The sequence below is a fragment of the Pipistrellus kuhlii genome, unplaced genomic scaffold, assembly GCF_014108245.1.
Source record: "Pipistrellus kuhlii isolate mPipKuh1 unplaced genomic scaffold, mPipKuh1.p scaffold_m20_p_28, whole genome shotgun sequence".
NCBI lineage: Eukaryota > Metazoa > Chordata > Mammalia > Chiroptera > Vespertilionidae > Pipistrellus > Pipistrellus kuhlii.
The window spans coordinates 2,451,386-2,470,617 of record NW_023425527.1 but is presented as its reverse complement, the minus strand read 5'-3'; positions in this window follow the sequence as shown (position 1 = coordinate 2,470,617).

Below are 19,232 nucleotides of genomic sequence, written 5' to 3'. Positions count from 1 at the left end.
GAACTTACATGCCTTGGGGGAGAAAAACACTGATCATAAATCAATGACTCTTTAATGGCACATAAGAATCTCTAATGTTATTAAGCTGGGGCAGGGAATGGGGACTTTGAAGATGAAATGGCATTGGGACTTAGTATCCAGAGATTAGATGAGAGTAAGAGATAAAGAAATTGACATGCAAATGGGAGAGAGCATATGCAAAAGCTTTAAAGACCTGCAATTTTACGTGATTCAATGGAAGTCTCTTGTGAAGTAGATGGAGATGGAGGAGTCATGTCTTAATTAAAAGCATAAGATTCATTTTAAATGGCAGCATGTCCATTGCTTGCCAACAATTTCCTAAGACTTAATAATATCTTAAGCAAGCTTCAAATTCCTGTTTTTACACTAAATCTTTGCATCTTCACAAAGATGTACAAAATTTTGGTCGGAGAAATTTTTATTATAAAAGGTCTTATGGCATTTTGAATAAATAAATGAACAATTTAAAAAAAATTTTCTATTACAGTTGACTTTCAGTTTATTTTCTATTTTCTACAGTACAGTAATTAGACAACCATATACTTTACAAAGTGATCCCCCCAAGAATTCAAGTACCCACCTGGCATTAGACATTGTTACCCAATGTTATTAACTATATTCCCCATGCCATGACTGTTTTGTGACTGGGTGAAAGGGGAGAAGGGATTTATAAGACTAGTGATTCTTTGTTAAGCATAAACTCCTAGGCCAAGCACTTTTGAAGGTGGGGATTGCAAAGAAATCTGGGCATGGAAGGTCTCCATAGAAACACCTGCACTGAGATTTGACCAGCTCAGCCCCCTTTTGATTTCAGGAAAGGCTCAAGGCTGTCTAAAAGAACAGTTTGTTCTAGCCAACACCTGACAATAGGCCCTTGACCTTCCTTTCTTAGAGCATTTACTAAAAAAAACTTAGAATTGTAACTCCTTCCTCTGTTCCTTTGAGATGCATGTGTATCTTCTACAATGCCAGGGTGTCTTTTCTCAAAGACCCCTAAGCCATTCCTTTGAAATGTGATCCTCAGTAATGATAGAGCCTCTGCCTTCCATTCTCCATGTGGGGTTTCGGGGGAGAGAATCCTGCTTCAATAATTCACAGCTAACAGAAATAGCTGGCTTCATCACACTTACACTAACCAAGCCTTTGTCATTATTCACTTCCCTTACTGTACTTGAGCTCTGTCTCTGCTCCCTCCCCATTCTCCCTTTATGTTTTTAAAAAAATTATTATTTTTAAAATATACTTTTATTGATTTCAGAAGGAAGGGAGAGGGAGAGAAGTAGAAATATCAATGATGATAGAGAATCATTGCACTGTTGATAGAGCCTGTAATACAGGCGAATGCCCTGATTGGGAATCAAACCATGACCTCCTGGTTCATGATTCATAAGTTGATGGTCAACCACTGAGCCAAGCAGGTCAGGCTCATTCTCCCTGTGATGTTGGCTTTCTCATCTTTATTTTGAAGATGAGGAAATTGATGGTCCTAGAGGTTAAATAACTTACCCAGTTTGTAGTTAGTTAGTATTTGTGAGACAGAATAATGTGATTATTGAGTTGCAGGAAACTTGAGAATACATCCTGATCAGCCTTCTCATTTTATAAAAGAGCCCGAGAACCAGAGAATGTAAATGTTGGTTGTATTTGTTGCCATTTTGTTGTTCGTATTTTTTATCTTTTTCTTTTCCTCTTCTTAAAAAATATCTTTCAATATTTCATATAATACTGGTTTGGTGATGATGAACTCCTTTAGCTTTTTCTTGTCTCTGAAGCTCTTTATCTGCCCTTCAATTAAATTATAGCTTTACTGGGTAAAGTAATCTTGGTTGTAGGTCCTTGCTCTTCATCACTTTGAATATTTTTTTGCCACTCCTTTATGGCCTGCAGTTTCTGTTGAGAAATCAGCTGACAGTCATATGGGCATACCCTTGTAGGTAACTAACTGCTTTTCTCTTGCTGCTTTTAAGATTCTTTCTTTGTCTTTAATCCTTGGCATTTTAATTACAATGGGTCTTGGTGTGGTTCTCTTTGGATTCCTCTTGTTTAGGACTCTCTATGCTTCCCGGACTTGTAAATCTATTTCTTTCACCAGGTAGGGGAAGTTTTCTGTCATTATTTCTTCAAATAGGTTTTTAATATCTTGCTCTCTTTTTTCTTCTGGCACCCCTATAATGTGAATGTTGGTATTCTTGAAGTTGTCACAGAGGCTCCTCACACTATCTTCATATTTTTGGATTTTTTTTCTTTTTGATCTTCTGATTGAGTGTTTTTTTGTTCTTTTTTGTTTTTGTTTTTGCTTTTTTGATCTGTTTTTTTTTCCTTTCTCTTATATCAAGTCATTGATTTGATTCTCAGAATCCTCTAGTTTACTGTCAAATCCTTGTATATTATTCTTTATTTCAGTCAGTGTATGCTTAATTTTTTCTGGTCCTTTTCCATTTTTAAAACTGGGTTTTGAACTCTATATCCAGTAGTTTGCTTTTTCATTCCTTTCATTTCTGACATGTTTCTTTTTCTTTGCATTTTGGCTGCATCTCTGTGTTTGTTTATATGTATGGGGTAGAGGAGCTATGTCTTCTTGACATAGCTGGAAGAGTGGCCTTGAGTAGTAGGTTTTCTATAAGGCCCAGAGGCTCAGCCTCCTCAGTCACCTTAGCTGGGAGCTCTAGGTGCCCCCCTCTGTGGGATGTGAGCACAGTCTTGTAATTGAGACTTGATTGCTGTTGCTATCACTGGGAGGAACTAATCTCCAGTCCAATTTGCTGTGAGGACAGCTGCGACTACAGTGGGAGAGCTGCTGTGCAGGAGGCACCCCTATGGAGCAGGACTTGCTTCAGTGAGGCTTTGTTGCTCACTGAGTGCTCCCCTTGAGTGTGTCACTTATGGATTTGTAGAGCTGTAATCTGACACTAACCTCTATGTACACTGGCTCCTGGGGCTCCAGGGAGGTGAAAAGTCAACCACTTACCTGAGCCATCCAGCAGGAGCTACAGAGAGATCTACATATTCCTCCTCTTTGTACTGGGTTTGGAAGTGTCCAGAGGAGGCCCAGCTATGAACCAAAGCAAGCTGGTGCTGGTGGGGCTGGGCCTTGGGACTTTTATTGATAGGTTTAGGGCTCTCTTACCCAGCTGCAGCTGATTTGAGAGATTTTAGCCTGAGCAAGGACAAGCCATTTGTGTGCAAAAGCTGCTGCACACAGCTTGGGTTAGGTTGTAAATTGGTTGAGGCAATGTCTTAGGGAATCACCAGGGCAGAGCAGATAGAAATGGCTGCCAATCAGCCCTGTGGCTGGGCAGGTCCCAGCATAGGCACAATGATCCCTCGGAGCATCTCCATCTGGGAGAAAGCCACCCTGGAGTTCCTTCCCCTGATGCCAGACCATCCAGTTCCTTCTTGTATGTGTCTGCATTCCCCAGAGCCTCACCCTGGTGCTGGAGCTCAGATGAAGCAGGGCTTTATAAGTTCAGTTCATGGTGCCGGCCTTAATTTTAAGAGGAACAGCTGGGTTTCCAGCAGCCTCTGTGTCATTGAGCCCCAGTCTGCACTGTTTTTTTTTACAGCCCATAGTTCTTACTGTCTGAAGGGACTTCTCTTCCTAGCTCTGGGATCCTGAGCTGGGGGTCTGGTATAGGGTTGGAACCCCTTGTCCTTCGGGCAGCCTCACAGAGATTATCTCCTTCCCAATTAAAAAGGTGTCACACATGGGTGCCGGACCAGCTCATACTTGCCTCTACCTCCCTACCAATCTCAGAGCACTTTTCCTTTGCTTCTCCAGTTGTAGGATTTCCATTCAGCCAGCTTTCCAGCAGTTCTGGATGACGGCTGTTCTATATTTTTGTTGTTCTGTGTTTTACTTGTCATTTTGATGTGGCTGTGGGAGTCGGCGAGTACAAGTGTTTACTTATGGCGACATCTTCAAAATTGAGTTTTGTGGTTTTAATGAGACACGGGACCTTTATGAAGTTGGGAAAACCCCACAAAATAATATTTGTGAGAAAGGTATGACTCATTTATAAACAAACCCACCGAAAAGATGAAACTAAATGTCAAACCCTCTGTGTCTTGTAAACTTCACTGTATCCGAGAGAATCACACAGTTGGCTGACTCTTGAGCTGATAACCTATCTGTTCCTCGTTGCCAAATCAGTTGCTCCTCAAACAATCCAGTTACAGTCCCCTGGAAAGAAATCACAACCCTTCTTGCTTGTGGGGAGGAGGCCATCTAGGCCGGGTTGGCAGGGAAGAGGAGGTTTGGAGAAGCAGAGTAACCTGGGAAAGACTGGGAGCCCAGACCAGGGCTAAGCGGCCCAGCTGAATGGAATGTTTCTGCTGATTTGTAAACAGAACGGTGGACAAATAGATGGGTTTACCGATAAAGAGACCAGAGTTGACTAATTACTGAGAACAAAGGAATGGGAGTATTTTCTGGCAATAACTGTAACTTTGCAAACAGAGATGGAGTGAGGGAAATTCTGATAACATTACCTTTTTCTTTACTGACTGGCCTAGGGCCACCGATAAAAGCAATGGTTTACACAGGAGCCTCAAGAAATGCTAAGCTTAAGGGGGGGAAAAAAGCACTTCCTGTTTGACAGCCTCTTCACACACTCTTGGTGAAGAGGCAGCCACAAGTCTTGCCTGGAGGTAGGGGGCAGGGCAAATGTTCTCTTATTGACCCTCACCTCCCCCACACTCACTTTATAAAGGAAGCTGTTAAGCTTCAAACACATCAGAGACCAGTTCAAGGTCAGGAGCTAGAACTCCAACAAGGAATTCTTTAATGAGTGGGGAGAGAGAGAGACCCTGTGAGGAGCATTGAAGCTGAGCTGAGTGGAGGCCCCTGTGAGGAGCATGAGTTCTGAGTCCACAAGCTCAATGTGCCATGGGGAAACAGGCTTTAAACAAATGCACGCAGGTTCATTGCCAAGAAGCCCCACTTGGTATAGCTCACACAAAGGTCAGTTTATCCTAAGCTGTCAGTTCACAAAGCCCTAAGGCAGGAAACACAAGCCTGCCAAGCCCCTGGGAATTGTACAGCTGAAGGGAAATGAGGTCCTCTAGGGGCTGGGTGATCTTTTATTGATGTCTCTCCCTCGGCTCCTTCTCCTGTTGTGTTTTACTCCATAGACGGGCTTCCTCTGCTTGCACAGGCTTGTCTATGACCTTCAAAGCTCACCCCATCTCTGAGTCCTCAGGACACCCCATCCTGCCCTTTCCTGCCCTGGGGAAACAAGCATTTCAGCCCAGAGGTCACAGGCACAGACTCCTGAGACAGCTTGCCTAAGTTTGACTCCTGGTTTATCACTTCCACGTCTCTGGTTCCAGTTTCCTATCTATAAAAGGGAGCTAATTATAGCCTCTACCTCATTAGATAGATGTGTGTGAGGAGTAAATAAACTAAGGTCTTTAATTGCTAGTACTCAGCACAGTAATGTCACATACTACATGCTCAACAAAGACAGCTGTGCTTGTTATCGTTAGAGCAACGCTGCTGTTTCTAGCCCCTGCTTGAGCATTTCCAAGTCCCAGTTTCAAACTCTACGTGGAGAGGACCATGTACTGAGTTCATCCTGTCTCAGGTGTCCTTAGATAACCAGGCTTTCTGTAAATCAATCCTATCAACCCAGGCTGGAGGATGGACTTTGGTAGATGGAACATAACTGACTCATCCACCATTTCGTGATTTCTATAGGGCAGATATGAATGTAGGTAGCACCTCAGAGATGCCTAATTTGGTGTAAGAATTTGTCCTCAAACATTAAATATCTCATTTTAGTAAATGCTTGCAGCCCCAGGATGATAGCCATCTGCTCTTTCTTGCCCAGTTTGGGCCAGATAGGGAATTCTTCCCAATCTCCACCCCAATTATATGATTTCTGACATCCCAGAGACTCACATATCTGGCCTGCATTTGTCAAATGACTACTGCAGTGTGTAAGGCATCGTGTTCTGAACTATACTTATTGTAGAGGTGGTGATGGTGGGGTTGGGTTAGAGGATGGGACATGAAGATGAATGAGGAGTAGATTGTCTTTCAAGGCACTTAAAATCTGGTGGGCTTCACATGATAGCTATAAACCAAGGGAGTGTGTGATAGAGATGGTAATGGAGGCCTAAAGTATAAAGCCTCCATAGGAAAGAACAGTTTGTTTGCTGTGTGTGTGTTTTAATTTCAGAGAAAAAGGGGGAGGGAGAGAGATGGAAACATCAATGATAAGAGAGAGTCTCCTGCATGTCCCACACTGGAGATCGAGCCTACAACCTGGGCATATGCCTTGACCAGGAATCAAACCATAACCTCCTGGTTCATGGGTTAACTCTCAACCACTAAGCCACACCAGCCAGGCTGTCTACTGGGGATTTATTTATTTATTTATTAAAAAAATATATATATATATGTTTTTAATTTCAGAGAGAGGAAGGGAGCGGGGAAAAAGAAACATCGATAAGAAACATCAATCAGCTGTTCCTGCACACCCCCTACTCGTGATCAGCCAGCAACCTGGGCATATGCCCTGAACAGGAATCAAACCAGTGACCTCCTGGGCCAATGCTCAGCCAACTGAGCCACATGGACTGGCCCCTGCTGGGGCTTTGAAGAAAGTCTTCAGAGAAACTCAGTTGGCTGGATAGCGATGATGGGAAGATACTGCGCAGCAAAGGTGAGTAAAAAATATATTCCCTACAATTTAAGTAAATATTATGATTAAGTTTTCAGAGATGAGAACGTATAGAGGGCATGGGAACCACAGTTAATCCTCTGGTTTTGATTCAGGTGTGGATTACTGACTTCATGAAGAAGAGTGTTGTTGTGCAGTGGTTTGATAGGACTTCAAAGCCACTTGCTTGTGACAAAAATGAAGTTGTGTTTAAGAGCAAGAACGAAGGTGTTTCTGTATATAAAGTTGTGTTGATCTCAGAGTGAAGCTGTTGTCAGGATGGATCTGTGGATGCTGAAAAGCTCAGCTGCTGAGAAGGGTGGCTGGGGGTTTATCCATAAGAACATATGAAGAAGCAACTATGGCGAGAGGACATTTAGACTGTAAATACCCAGAGTGTTGTGAGGCCCATCTGAGAGTGTTGGGCCTGGGCAAGGCTTCCCTTTGCCGATGTAAATAGCTCTCCAGAGACCGTGGGGCATTCGCTGCTGCCTTGGTAAGGTGATTCTTTAGAGGTGCTGACGGAAACCATGCAGTGGCCCCATCAAGGTGATCATCTTGCCCATCAACACTGGCACCGTCGTTTCCTAGCAACTGTGCTCTAGCAACAGGGGGACTTTCACTTTTGCATTAGCAGTTCTTGGTGGTTTAAGCCGTTTCTCCCAAAAACCAACTCATAGAAAGACACAGCTCAGCTGAATTTGAACTCTAGTCCTTTCATTTCCCTTTGCCTGGAACAATAGTGTCATTAATCTACCATTGGTGTAGAGTATGTTATTTCTTTATTGGCTTACTAGGAGGCATTATCCTGTATTAGCTTGTGAAATTATTGTAATTCCTGCAGTGACCCTGTGATAAGTAAATTATTTGTAAGGACAAGTTCAGTCTCTGAGCATAAATTTCTCTCCTGTACAAAACAAATATGTCCCGTGTGTAGAAGCGTTGGCATTGGATTATGAAGGACTTTGACGCCAAGCTAAAGAGTTGCTGTTTGGTCTGGCCAGTGTGGCCCAGTGGTCGAGCATCCATCTTTGAACCATGAGGTCACAGTTTTTTTATTTATATATATATATATATATTTATTGATTTTGTACAGAAAGGAAGGGAGAGAGATAGAGAGTTAGAAACATCGATGAGAGAGAGTCATCGATCAGCTGCCTCTTGCACACCCCCCACTGGGGATATGCCCGCAACCAAGGTACATGCCCTTGACCAGAATCGAACCTGGGACCCTTCAGTCCCCAAGCCGACGCTCTACCCATTGAGCCAAACCGGTTTCGGCCGAGGTCACAGTTTGATTCCAAGTCAGGGCACATGCCCAGGTTGAAGGCTTGATCCTCAGTGTGGGGTGAGCAGGAGGCAGCCGATCAATGATTCTCTCTCATCATTGATGTTTCTATCTCTATCTCTCTCTTTAAAGAGTTGGTGCCTTATTTTATAAACAAGTAGTACCTACAAAAGACGAATAATGAAACAGCTGCTACCTTTTTTGTTTTGTGTGCTTATGTTTTTGCCTGTACGTGTTGTAAAAGTATGTCCATTTAAGCGTATCTTTCTCCCAGCTTCTAGGAGATAGGAATTAGATAATAACGAACGTAGTCCAGGTATTCACCTTTGTACCTGCCATGTGTTAATCTAAGCATTCGACCTGTTTTATGTCCTCTAGTAACCCTCTGAGAGAGGCATTATTATTCTTATTTTACCAGGGATGGGGGTAGCACTGAGCAGAAAACAACCTACCCCAGGGCACCACATGGAAGTGGTGAAGCTGGTACCTAAGTTCGGCACACGGCTGTGTCATACGGCCTCCCTCTGGCTCAGGGATCCTTCTCCAGCAACCCTCACCTAGTGCAAACAATCCGGGCCTTTGAAGAGAAGAATGAATTGCAAGCTATGCACCAGTGATGCTTTTGATAATCAAAAAGACATGTGAGGTGCTCTGTTGCTGGTTTGGCTCAGCGGATAGAGTGCTGGTTTGCAGACCGAAGGGTCCTGGGTTCAATTCCGGGCAAGGGCACATGCCCAGGTTGCAGGCTTGATTCCCAGAAAGGAGTGTACAGGAGACAGCCAATCAATGATTCTCTCTCTTCACTATTGTTTCTCTCCCTCTCCCTTCCTCTCTGAAACCAATAAAAATATATTAACAAAAGCAAACAAACAAAAAATAATGAGTTGGAGGAAGCCTAGTTACCTACGGCCTCGCTGGCCTTGGGTAGCCTTTGAATGTGAGAGATAAAATATGCAGCCTTGACCCAGACTTGGAAAATGGAAAAAGATCCCTGCCTCAAAGACCAGATAGCAATTCTCTAAAGTACTTCAAGCCCTGAATAATTTATGCAGTGACCTCCTTTGTCTCGCACATGAAGCTTTTACTTTCAAACCACAAGAACAAACAGGAGCACAGGTGTTTTCTTAGAATCACCAAGCATCGGAGTTGGGAGGACTTTTTTTTAAAAAAAATAAGTTTTTATTGATTTCAGAGAGGAAGGGAGAGAGAGATAGAAACATCAATGATGAGAGAGAATTATTGACTGGCTACCTCCTGCATGCCGATTAACTCCAGAACCCGGGCATGTGCCATGACTGGGAGTCTAACCACGACCTCCTGGTTCACAGGTTGATGCTCAACCTCTGAGCCACATGAGCCGGGCAGAGTTGGGAAGAATTTTAACTGCTGTCAATCTCCACTCCAAATTCAGTTTTTGGATCCCTCCACGTTGCCATTGGCTTCAGCTGTTTGCAGCTTTTTCGTTTCCACTGCCCCACACTGGGTGACTGATGACTCCGTGGTGGCAGATACATTACTTCTGCTGATGAGATAGGACAGCTGGGGGGTTGTGCACAATTCCTGGCACGCTAACTTTGTGCCAGGCCTGTCTCTTCCCCTCCCAGTGAATCAATAATGCAAATACTTAGGAGGGATGCAATTACAGAGACAGACTTGATTGTATTCTAAAGAGTATTTTAAAAGTCTCTCATGTGCAAATGTTGGTGGCTTAATTATTAATAGCCGAAATGACCAGTCACGCACCCCTCTGCTGCCCCTCACCCATAACTTTTGTGGATGAAAAGGGCTGACTTCACCCGTGGTTGAGATCAGCCAGTGACTGAGTTCACCGCTTCTGAATCCTGACTGTCTCAGCTAGTTTTACTGCCAGCAAATTCTTCCTTTTGTTCAGTGGAGAAATGTCTCCAACTGGAACTGGTCCGTTATTGCGCTGGGATACCCATTTGTCTCTTAGTGGCCTTAGAATCTGTTCTAAAATCTCACAGTGTTCTTCAAGTCCTTCACTTCCTTCTCTCTCCTGTACTCAGCCATGACCTACCCTGGGACATGCGAAACGCTCAGAAATTGTTTGCTGGTTGAATATCTCTTCCTGTGCAAAACAGTGGGAATGAATGACCCAAGTTCTAAATTCTATTCCCCCAGGACCTTCTACTTGTCTTCGAGCCCAGTCTCAGAGGAAGGGGCTCGTCCTTCTAGGAGGGCTTGTTCGTGATCACTTTACACATAAGAAACAGTGTCTTTCCTCTCAGGTAGAAAGAATTGTCCTTCATCAAAGGATGATTCACTCTGAGCAAGTGTCCCATTTTAGAAGTTTGATTAGTGAGTCTCATCTTCATCAAGGAAATCACTGAGTCTATCATTCATCTGCTGTGCTGTATTCTTTTTTTATTTTATTTCATTATTGATTTTAGAGAATATGGGAAAGGGAAAGAGAGATAGAAACATCAGTGATGAGAGAGAATCATTGATCCGCTGTCTCCTGCACATCCGCTCTCCCCCAACTGGGGATTGAGCCTACAGCCCAGGCATGTGCCCTTGACCAGAATCAAACCTGGGATCCTTCAGGCCACAGGCTGATGCTCTATCCACTGAGCCAAACCAGCTAAGGCTACTGTGCTGTTCTTAATTGTAGATGCAGATCAGAATTACCTGGGAGGTTGAAAACTCCTGGTGCTCAGGCCACACCAATGAAGTCAGAATTCCAGGGTGTGGAGGGAGGAACCAGGCAGTAATATTTTTTAAATTTAATTTTTATTGATTTAAGAGAGGAAGGGAGAGAGAGAGATAGAAATATCAATGAGAGAGAATAATTGGTTGGCTGCCTCATGTACACCCACACTGGGGATCAATAGGGCATGTGCTCTTGACCAGAATTGAACCTGGGACCCTTCAGTCAGCAGATCAATGCTCTATCCACTGAACCAAACCGGCCAGGGAAGGATCCACATTTTAACAAGATACCCTGGTGAGTCCTGTGCACATTCAAATGGAAAAGAAGTGGTCTGGACCAGACTCTAGAGTAGGAGTCAGCAAACTAAAGTAGGCCAGATCCAGCTCCCTGCCTGCTTTTGTAAATAAAGTTTTATTAAACCAGCCACGCCCGCTTCTTTGCATGTTGTTGTCTGTGGCTGCTTTGGGGCTGCAATGACAGAGCCAAGCAATTGTAACAGAGCCCCTTACAGCTGACACAGCCTCCAGCTTTGGTATCTGGGCCTTGACAGAAAAAGTTTGCCAACCATTGCCGGCTTAGAGGATGGAGTGTGACATCCAACCAGGAAAGCCTGTCTGGGCTGTGGGCAGGTGGAGGGGAGGACAAGATGTATCTGAACAGGCCTTTCATGTTCACACACACCAGGGTCCTGTCATTCCTAACAGGATTCATCCTGGCTATATTCTCCAGAGAAGCAGATGGGCCAGCACAAACCCGCCCTCAGAATCATGCCCACGCACAAGCAGACATTTCGTGTCATTTAAATGATGTTGCAGAATCCTTTGACTAATGCGCTATTGCTAAGTCTCTACTGGAAAAACAGGACCACGTGAATAAGGAAGATGAGCTCCTGGCAATCAAAAATAACCTCTTCCATTCTCCTTCCCCTTCATCGTAAGAGGGTTTCTAATTTTCTTCTTCTCTATAAATCAGCTGGACTATATCTTAAAAAAAAAAAAAAAAGTGTGGCTTTTAGATGCATAAACCACTGGCCCCAGCTGGAAAAGGAGAACTTCCTTGGTTTGCCCAGTCAGGGAGCGTGTGGTGCTGACCTGCTCTACAAGGCACGCTTTTGCAAGATCGCTGGCATAGCCTGGGTTTCAGTCTTTCCTCTGCAATCATGGCACAGAGAGTAGCTGGCCAGCTCATGGCGATATTGATCTGTGATCTTGCTCCAATGGATACTCCTTTTTAGTAACATATATTTGTAGGTCAAATAGCTTTAGGAAATCTTGCATTCAACATAAAAAAGAATTTTAAAAATACATATACATATATTAATTGATCTCAGAGAGGAAGTGAGAAGGAGAGTGAGATAGAAACATCAATGATAAGAGAGAATAAGTGATTGGCTCCCTTCTGCATGCCCTGCACTGGGGATCGAGTCTGTAGCCGAGGCATATGCTCTGACTGGGAATCAAATGTGACCTGGTTCATAGGTCAGTGCTTAACCACTGGGCAATACAGGCCAGTTTATAAACAGATTCCCTCATAGTAGCCTTTCTCAGAACCTTTAACACGCCAATTGCATGGTGAGAGTCGCTAAGAGATTCATTCATATGCATGATCCCCCAGTTTTATTTAAGAACTAGAGGCCTGATGCACAAAATTTGTGCAAGAGTAAGCCTTCCTCCACCAACTGCTGGCACTGGCTTCCCTCTGGCACCTGGGGCCAGGACTTCACTCACAGCCCCGGTTTCATCCAGTCTAATTAGCATATTACATTTTCATTATTACAGATGGAACTGTTGCCCTAGCCCAGTGGTCGGCAAACTGTGGCTCGTGAGCCACATGCGGTTCTTTGGTCCCTCGAGTGTGGCTCTTCCACAAAATACCATGGCCTGGGCGAGTCTTTTTTGAAGAAGTGGCATTAGGAGCAGTTTAAGTTTAAAAAATTTGACTCTCAAAAGAAATTTCCATCGTACTGTTGATATTTGGCTCTGTTGACTAATGAGTTTGCTGACCACTGCCCTAGCCAGTTTAGCTCAGTGGATAGAGCATCAGCCTGTGCACTGAAGTGTCTTGGGTTCAGTTCCAGTCAAGGACACATGCTGGGTTGTGGGCTTGATCCCCAGTGTGGGGTGTGCAGGAGGCAGCTAATCAATGATTCTCTAGCATCACTGATGTTTCTATCTCTCTCTCCTTCTCCCTTCGTCTCAATAAAATAAAATAAAATAAAATAAAATAAAATAAAATAAAATAAAATAAAATAAAAAAAGAGTGGAACTGTTTTGTAGCAGAAAGTTCAAGGACCACATTTGGGGACATGCTGCACTACCCTAACCAGTCTCCTTCGGAAGCAGACCCAGGCTGCTCCCCCACCCTCCTTCACATTCTCTCCTGCCAAGAAGGGAACGTGCACAGGGCTTTGTTGCAGAAGGAATGGAATGCGGAGTTTACATTTTGTTGCCTTTAGTCCTGATTTAGAAATACCGGTGCCAGATGTCCTGGGCGGAGGGAGGGAGGTCTGCCTCTGAGCAAAGGATGGCACACAATCAAAGGGAGACAAGATCTTTTCACATTCCTGTCCAGTCTGGCAGTGAGCCAGGTTGGTTTCCCAGGCGGCCAGGCGGTGAGGGTGAAGGGACTCTTCACTCCCCGCGGGCTCTTCGGGTTTCATGCTACATCGTGTAATTTGATATAAGGGTGTCACCCCAAAATAAAGCAGACACACTGTAACAGCTGACAGCTCAGCTTTGAAAATGAAATGTATTAATAAGCACTGCCTTTGTAATTATTCAAAGTGTGTGTGTACATTTTTTTTTTTTTTTTGGACACCCTGTATATTTACAACTCAGGTGCCAACAAAAGACACTGACAACCTTAAATCCCTCCTCAAAGAAGCTCAGAATGCCTCTGATTAAAACCTTTTTAGTGTTTGTGTAAAATAAAGGTAAAAAAATCTATCTCAATGCAAAGTTACTTTTGCTAAAAACATTTCCTAGTTAAGAAAATGCTGAAAATCAGAGTATGGCCTGTGACTGAAGGGTCTGGGTTTGATTCTGGTCAAGGGTACATGTCCTGGCTCCATCCCCAGTAGGGGGCATGCAGGAGGCAGCTGATTAAGGATTCTTTTTCTTTCTTATCATTGATGCTTCTCTCTCTCTCTCTCTCTCTCTCTCTCTCTCTCTCTCTCTCTCTCTCTCTCTCTCTCCTTCTCTCCCTTACTCTTTGAAATCAATAAAAATATATTTTTAAAAAAGAAATCAAACTCAGGACTTATTTTCCACAATTCAGTTACAAGATCAGAATCCGTGTTATCTCTAACATCTTGAAGGAGTTGGCCTTGAACTCTCACTGAACTTAAGATGGAAAGGCTCTTTGGTGGGTACATTGTGGGAGACTGCACAGAATTTAGCAGAATTCTTGTGCAGCCCACTCAGCAATCTGACCCTAACTCTTGCAGTTTAAGGTTTATATGTGCATATGCTCCCATTGCTGGAATATGACATTGATATGAGCAGCCCAGACCCTTCAGTCCACAGGCCATTGAGGAAACAAAGAAGGCTGAGACTTGAGCTAAGTATGTCAGACCATTTCTGACTCGAGGGGCAGACTTGCAACTTAAAATCCCCCCCAAGGAGTCCCAGTGTTTAAACCTTCAATTTATTTCAAAAAATATATATTTTATTAAATTTTTACAGAGAGGAAGGGAGAGGGATAGAGAGCTAGAAACATCAGTGAGAGAGAAACACCAACCAGCTGCCTCTTGCACACCTCCCACTGGGGATGTGCCCGCAACCAAGGTACATGCCCTTGAATGGAATCGAACCTGGGACCTTTCAGTCTGCAGGCTGACGCTCTATACTAGGGGTGTCGAACTCAATCAGAGAAGGGGCCAAAATCTAAAATCCAGCCTAAATCGCGGGCCGAATGGTTTACTGAACAGTCATAAACTGTCATTGTGATGGAAACGCAGCGGAGTGCAGTGATGACAGCGCGGTGCGGGCCACATTGCAAGGCCTGGCGGGACGGATTTGGCCCTCGGGCCTTGTGTTTGACACATGTGCTCTATACCCTGAGCCAAACTAGTTAGGGTAAACCTTGAATTTCTTACTTCAGGTCCCAAGGGGTCTCTGACCTTGGTTATTAAATAAACAGATTGATATAGGTGAAAGGTATGCTAGGGGATGGCCACCGAGGACACTTTTATTTATTCATTTATTTTTAAAAACATACATATATATATAAATAAAAACATATATATATATTGATTTCAGAAAGGAAGGGAGAGGGAGAGAGACAGAAACATCAATGATGAGAGAAGATCATGAATTAGCTGCTTCCTGTTCGCCCCCTGCAACCTGGGCATGTGGCCTGACTTGATATGGAACCATGACTTCCTGGTTCATAGATTGATTCTCAACCACTGAGGCACACCAGCCGAACATGGAGGACACTTTTAAAATAGAACCATAAAAATTTAGAAGAGATTTGTCCAGTTGCGAGAAACTTTCTTTACAAAATTTCACAAGTCAACAACATAGAAGAGAGATTGGTTGTGCAACCAATTTTTGGATGCTCGGGTTACAGCAAGGCGAAGTTGGAAAGAATCCTACTATTTTTTTATTTTTTATTTTTTATTTTTTTGCCAAACTTTTCATTTCACAAGAGAAGGGCCATCGAGGTACAATTACAGCCTCTGGGTCCTGTAGCTGTTAGCTGCAGAGCCCACTTGACTGCTTCCCATTCCTGCTTCCAAAGCTGAATGAGTTGACCCCTAACTTAGAGATCAAACAGTATTCTGGCAGGATTGAGCTCACTGCATTGCACAACTTCCTAAGAAATAGAGCTTTGGCGCTATCAGTAGCCGCATTAGTAAATGTTTAAGGGGCAAAAGGGGAAGCTGTGCATTCCTTGGGTCAGGAGAGCACTAAACAAGCTGGAATGTAGGCGGGGATTTCCATCTGAGCTTGCATCACATTTGTCTTGGGCATTTATGATAAGTGGAGGAATTCACCTTAGGCCTGTCAGGAATTGGCCTTGGAATGGCCCCCATGTTCTCTCCTTGGGAGACCTGGGCTCTCTAATTGAATATTTTCCTCTTCACTAAAATGAGAAGAATATCTCATAGAGTTGCTGGAAAGATCACATGAGCTGTTCATATCAAGTCTTAGAACATGGCCTGGCACTTAGCACATACTCAGGAGACGTTAGCTATTTTGTTGTTGTCTTTATTTTTCTTTTGCTATTTTTTTTTACTGTCTTTTTGTTGATATTAATTAAAAAAATAAAATTTTAATTTAGAAAATGTCTAAATATATGGAAAAGTTGAGAGAATAGTACAATCATCACCTAAATGCTCAATATCCAGAAATAACGACTGTTCACATTTTGCTGTATTTGTTTTATCTACATACAGGGCAAGTGTGTGTAGATATGTGTATCTTTTTTTTCTTTCTTTCTTTCTTTCTTTCTTTCTCTCTTTCTTTCTTTCTTTCTTTCTCTCTTTCTTTCTTTCTTTCTTTTCTTGCTAGACCTTTTGAAAATAAGTGTGAGACATTATGACACTTCAGCCCCACAGACCTCAGGTTTCATGCTGTAAAAAGGATGGTTTTCTTCATAATTATATCATTATCATAATAAAATAAATAATAATTTCCTAATAACTAATTTCTGGTCTATAATCGTATATTCTTAATTGCCCATTTTATAGTATTTTTAAGAACCAGAACCCACTGAATGTTCACATAAGGGGTTTGATATCTCTTTAGTCTCCTCTAATCTAGAACAGTGGCCCACCCTGCCCCTTATTTCCCCACGGCATTGATGTTTTGGAATAAGAAGGCCAATCATCTTGAGGAATGTCTTACATTCTCTCCTTGTCTAATTGTTTGTGCTGTTATTTAACTTATTCCTCTGTTTGGCCTATTTCCTATAAAATGGAAACTAGACGTAAAGGCTTCATTATATTTAGGATAATTATTCTGAGCAAAAATATAATGCTTCCTGGATTAAGCAGAGTACTTCATGTCACATTACGGTTCTTTGGGTAGACACATCATGTCAGGCTGTCAACATTAGGTATTATTATTACCAAGAAATAATACAGTACTTAAGCCTTCTTCAGTGGGCTTTTAATAAACATGGGCATGGTACCAAAAAAGGAGAGTTAATCTCTGTGTGCAGGGGTAGTGATGGTGGTAAAGGGGGCATGGGACAAAATAAACCAACCAACCAAAAAACCCATAGAGCGCAGATTTCCATGAGAGATTTTGGATAATTCAGTATCAAGGCTGGTTATATCGAGTGCCTACTGTCAAGTTTGGGGTTAAAATTTATTTCAATTAAGTAAAAAGTTTCCAAGTCTTGCTATTGGCTAAATATCATGCCAGACAGTAGAGTGGGAGACAAATATGAACTTGAGTGTTACAATCTAGTGACTTCTCAAAATTCTCTAACACTGTCTAAAGGGAATCGCTCTACAGTTGACCCTTGAATAACATGGGTTTGAACTTGTGGGTCCAACTTTCTATGAAATTAAAAAAATAAATAAATGCTCGTACTGTGTTTGATACATGACTGGGAGATCATGAATGTGAAAGGCCAATTAAATGCATTAATTTATGTAGGGGACTTGAACATCCATGAACTTTGGTATCTGCCAAGGATCTTGGAACCAGTACATCAGGGATACCGAGGGGCAACTAAGTTTTTGGGGAGTTAGAAGTTAAATTTCAAATGCACAGAATGGGGGATTGGTGCCACTAACACATATGTTGTTCAGTGGTTAACTATTTACTCTCATCAAAGCTATTATTTGTAGTCTTTAGGATCCATATTGATTTACTTAATTTTGTTCTTTAATTATTGTCAAAGTGCAAACAGAGGTGGAACCAGGGGATAACACAATAGACAAGGCCATCTACAGAAGACTCTCATGAGGATGTGGTTAGATAATACTCAATGAGTGGTGTGTTTACATTTTTTCCACTCACCCACTTGGCATCTGAGAAACCACCTCAGGTCAGGAAATTAGCTTGGAGTAGACATGAGAAGCTGATGTTTATCCAACAATTTCTGCATTGCCTGAAGATCAGTAGTATTACTGTCTACTAATTTTTTCTCTCTCCACATGTCACACAGATGGGGTCAAACCCTAGCTTCACTTCATAATAGCTGTGTGCTTTGGACAATTAATTTCACAATTTCTATGGCCTTTAAAAATTGTAGTAAGATACACATAACAAATTTTACCATTTTAACCATTTTTAACTGTACAATTTAGTGGCATTAAGCATATTCACAACACTGTGTAACTATCTCCACTCTTTTCAGGTCTTTTTCATCAATTCGAACAGAAAATCTGTACCCATTAAAGGATCACTGCTCCTTTCCCCCTCCCTTCAACCTCTGGTGACCTCTATTCTATTTTCTGTCTCTATGGACTTTGCTTAGGGTGACTTAATCATAAATTGGGGAGGTAGGTCATGGTGAGTAGTCACACCCCAGGCCTGCGACTTCTTTAGTGAAAGATTTTAAGCCAGCCTGTCTATTTGCCTTTGCATTTAGGTGAACACACCTCTGCCATACCTTCAGGAGAGCACATCATCTTGTTAACTCTCCTGTAATCTAATCCCTGCCTTGCTTTTCCCCATCTCCATGTAATCTTCCTTACTTCATTTCAAATGCGGCGTAAAAGAAGCGTGAAACTTTCATTCTCCAGAGCATTAGGTAAGATCTTGCTCCCTGGCACGTGTTGTCAGTTTGGCTCACATAAACTCGTAAAAAATTCCCTACAGGTCTGGGCGTTTCTTATCTTGACAGTGGAATCATATATTGTGTTTGACTCATTTCACTTAGCATAATGTCTCATCCATGTTGTAGCATGTATCAGAATTGTATTCCTTTTTAAGGCTGAATAATATTTCAGTGTATATAGGTGCTGCATTTTGTTTATCCATTCACCTGGCAATGGACATTTGTTTGTACCTGTTAACTTTTGTGTCCATATCTTTTATTTTTATTTATTTATGTATTTATTTTAATTTTTAATTTTAATTTTTTTATTTCCCCCCCCCCTCATTTTGTTCCTTTTTCATTTTTATTTTTTTATGTGTCCATATCTTTTAAAGGGGCCAATAACACCTATTTCACAGGTGTAATTGTTGTAAAGAGAACTAGAAAAGAGCATAGAAGGTGCTCACTTAATATTATTTTCTTCCTTTCTCCCTAGTGCAAGAGTACATGTATTTCCTTTAGAACTTAGGTAAGGGTCTGTGACGAAGAGGAGATAATCATTCTTTCCTTTTTTCTGTGTCTTTTTGCGTCCTCTATTACAATTCCTCTTTTTTAAAAGCATATTTTTATTTATTTCAGAGAGGGAGGGAGAGGGAGAGAGAGATAGAAACATCAATGATGAGAGTCATTGATCAGCTGCCTCCTGCATGCCCCACACTGGGGATCAAGCCCTGCAACCTGGGCATGTGGCCTGACTGGGAATTGAACCATGACCTCCTGGTTCATAGGTTGAGCTCAACCACTGAGCCACGCCGACCAGGCACAATTTCTTCAATTAATAGCTTGGATCTTTAAATTATTTAGGTGGCAG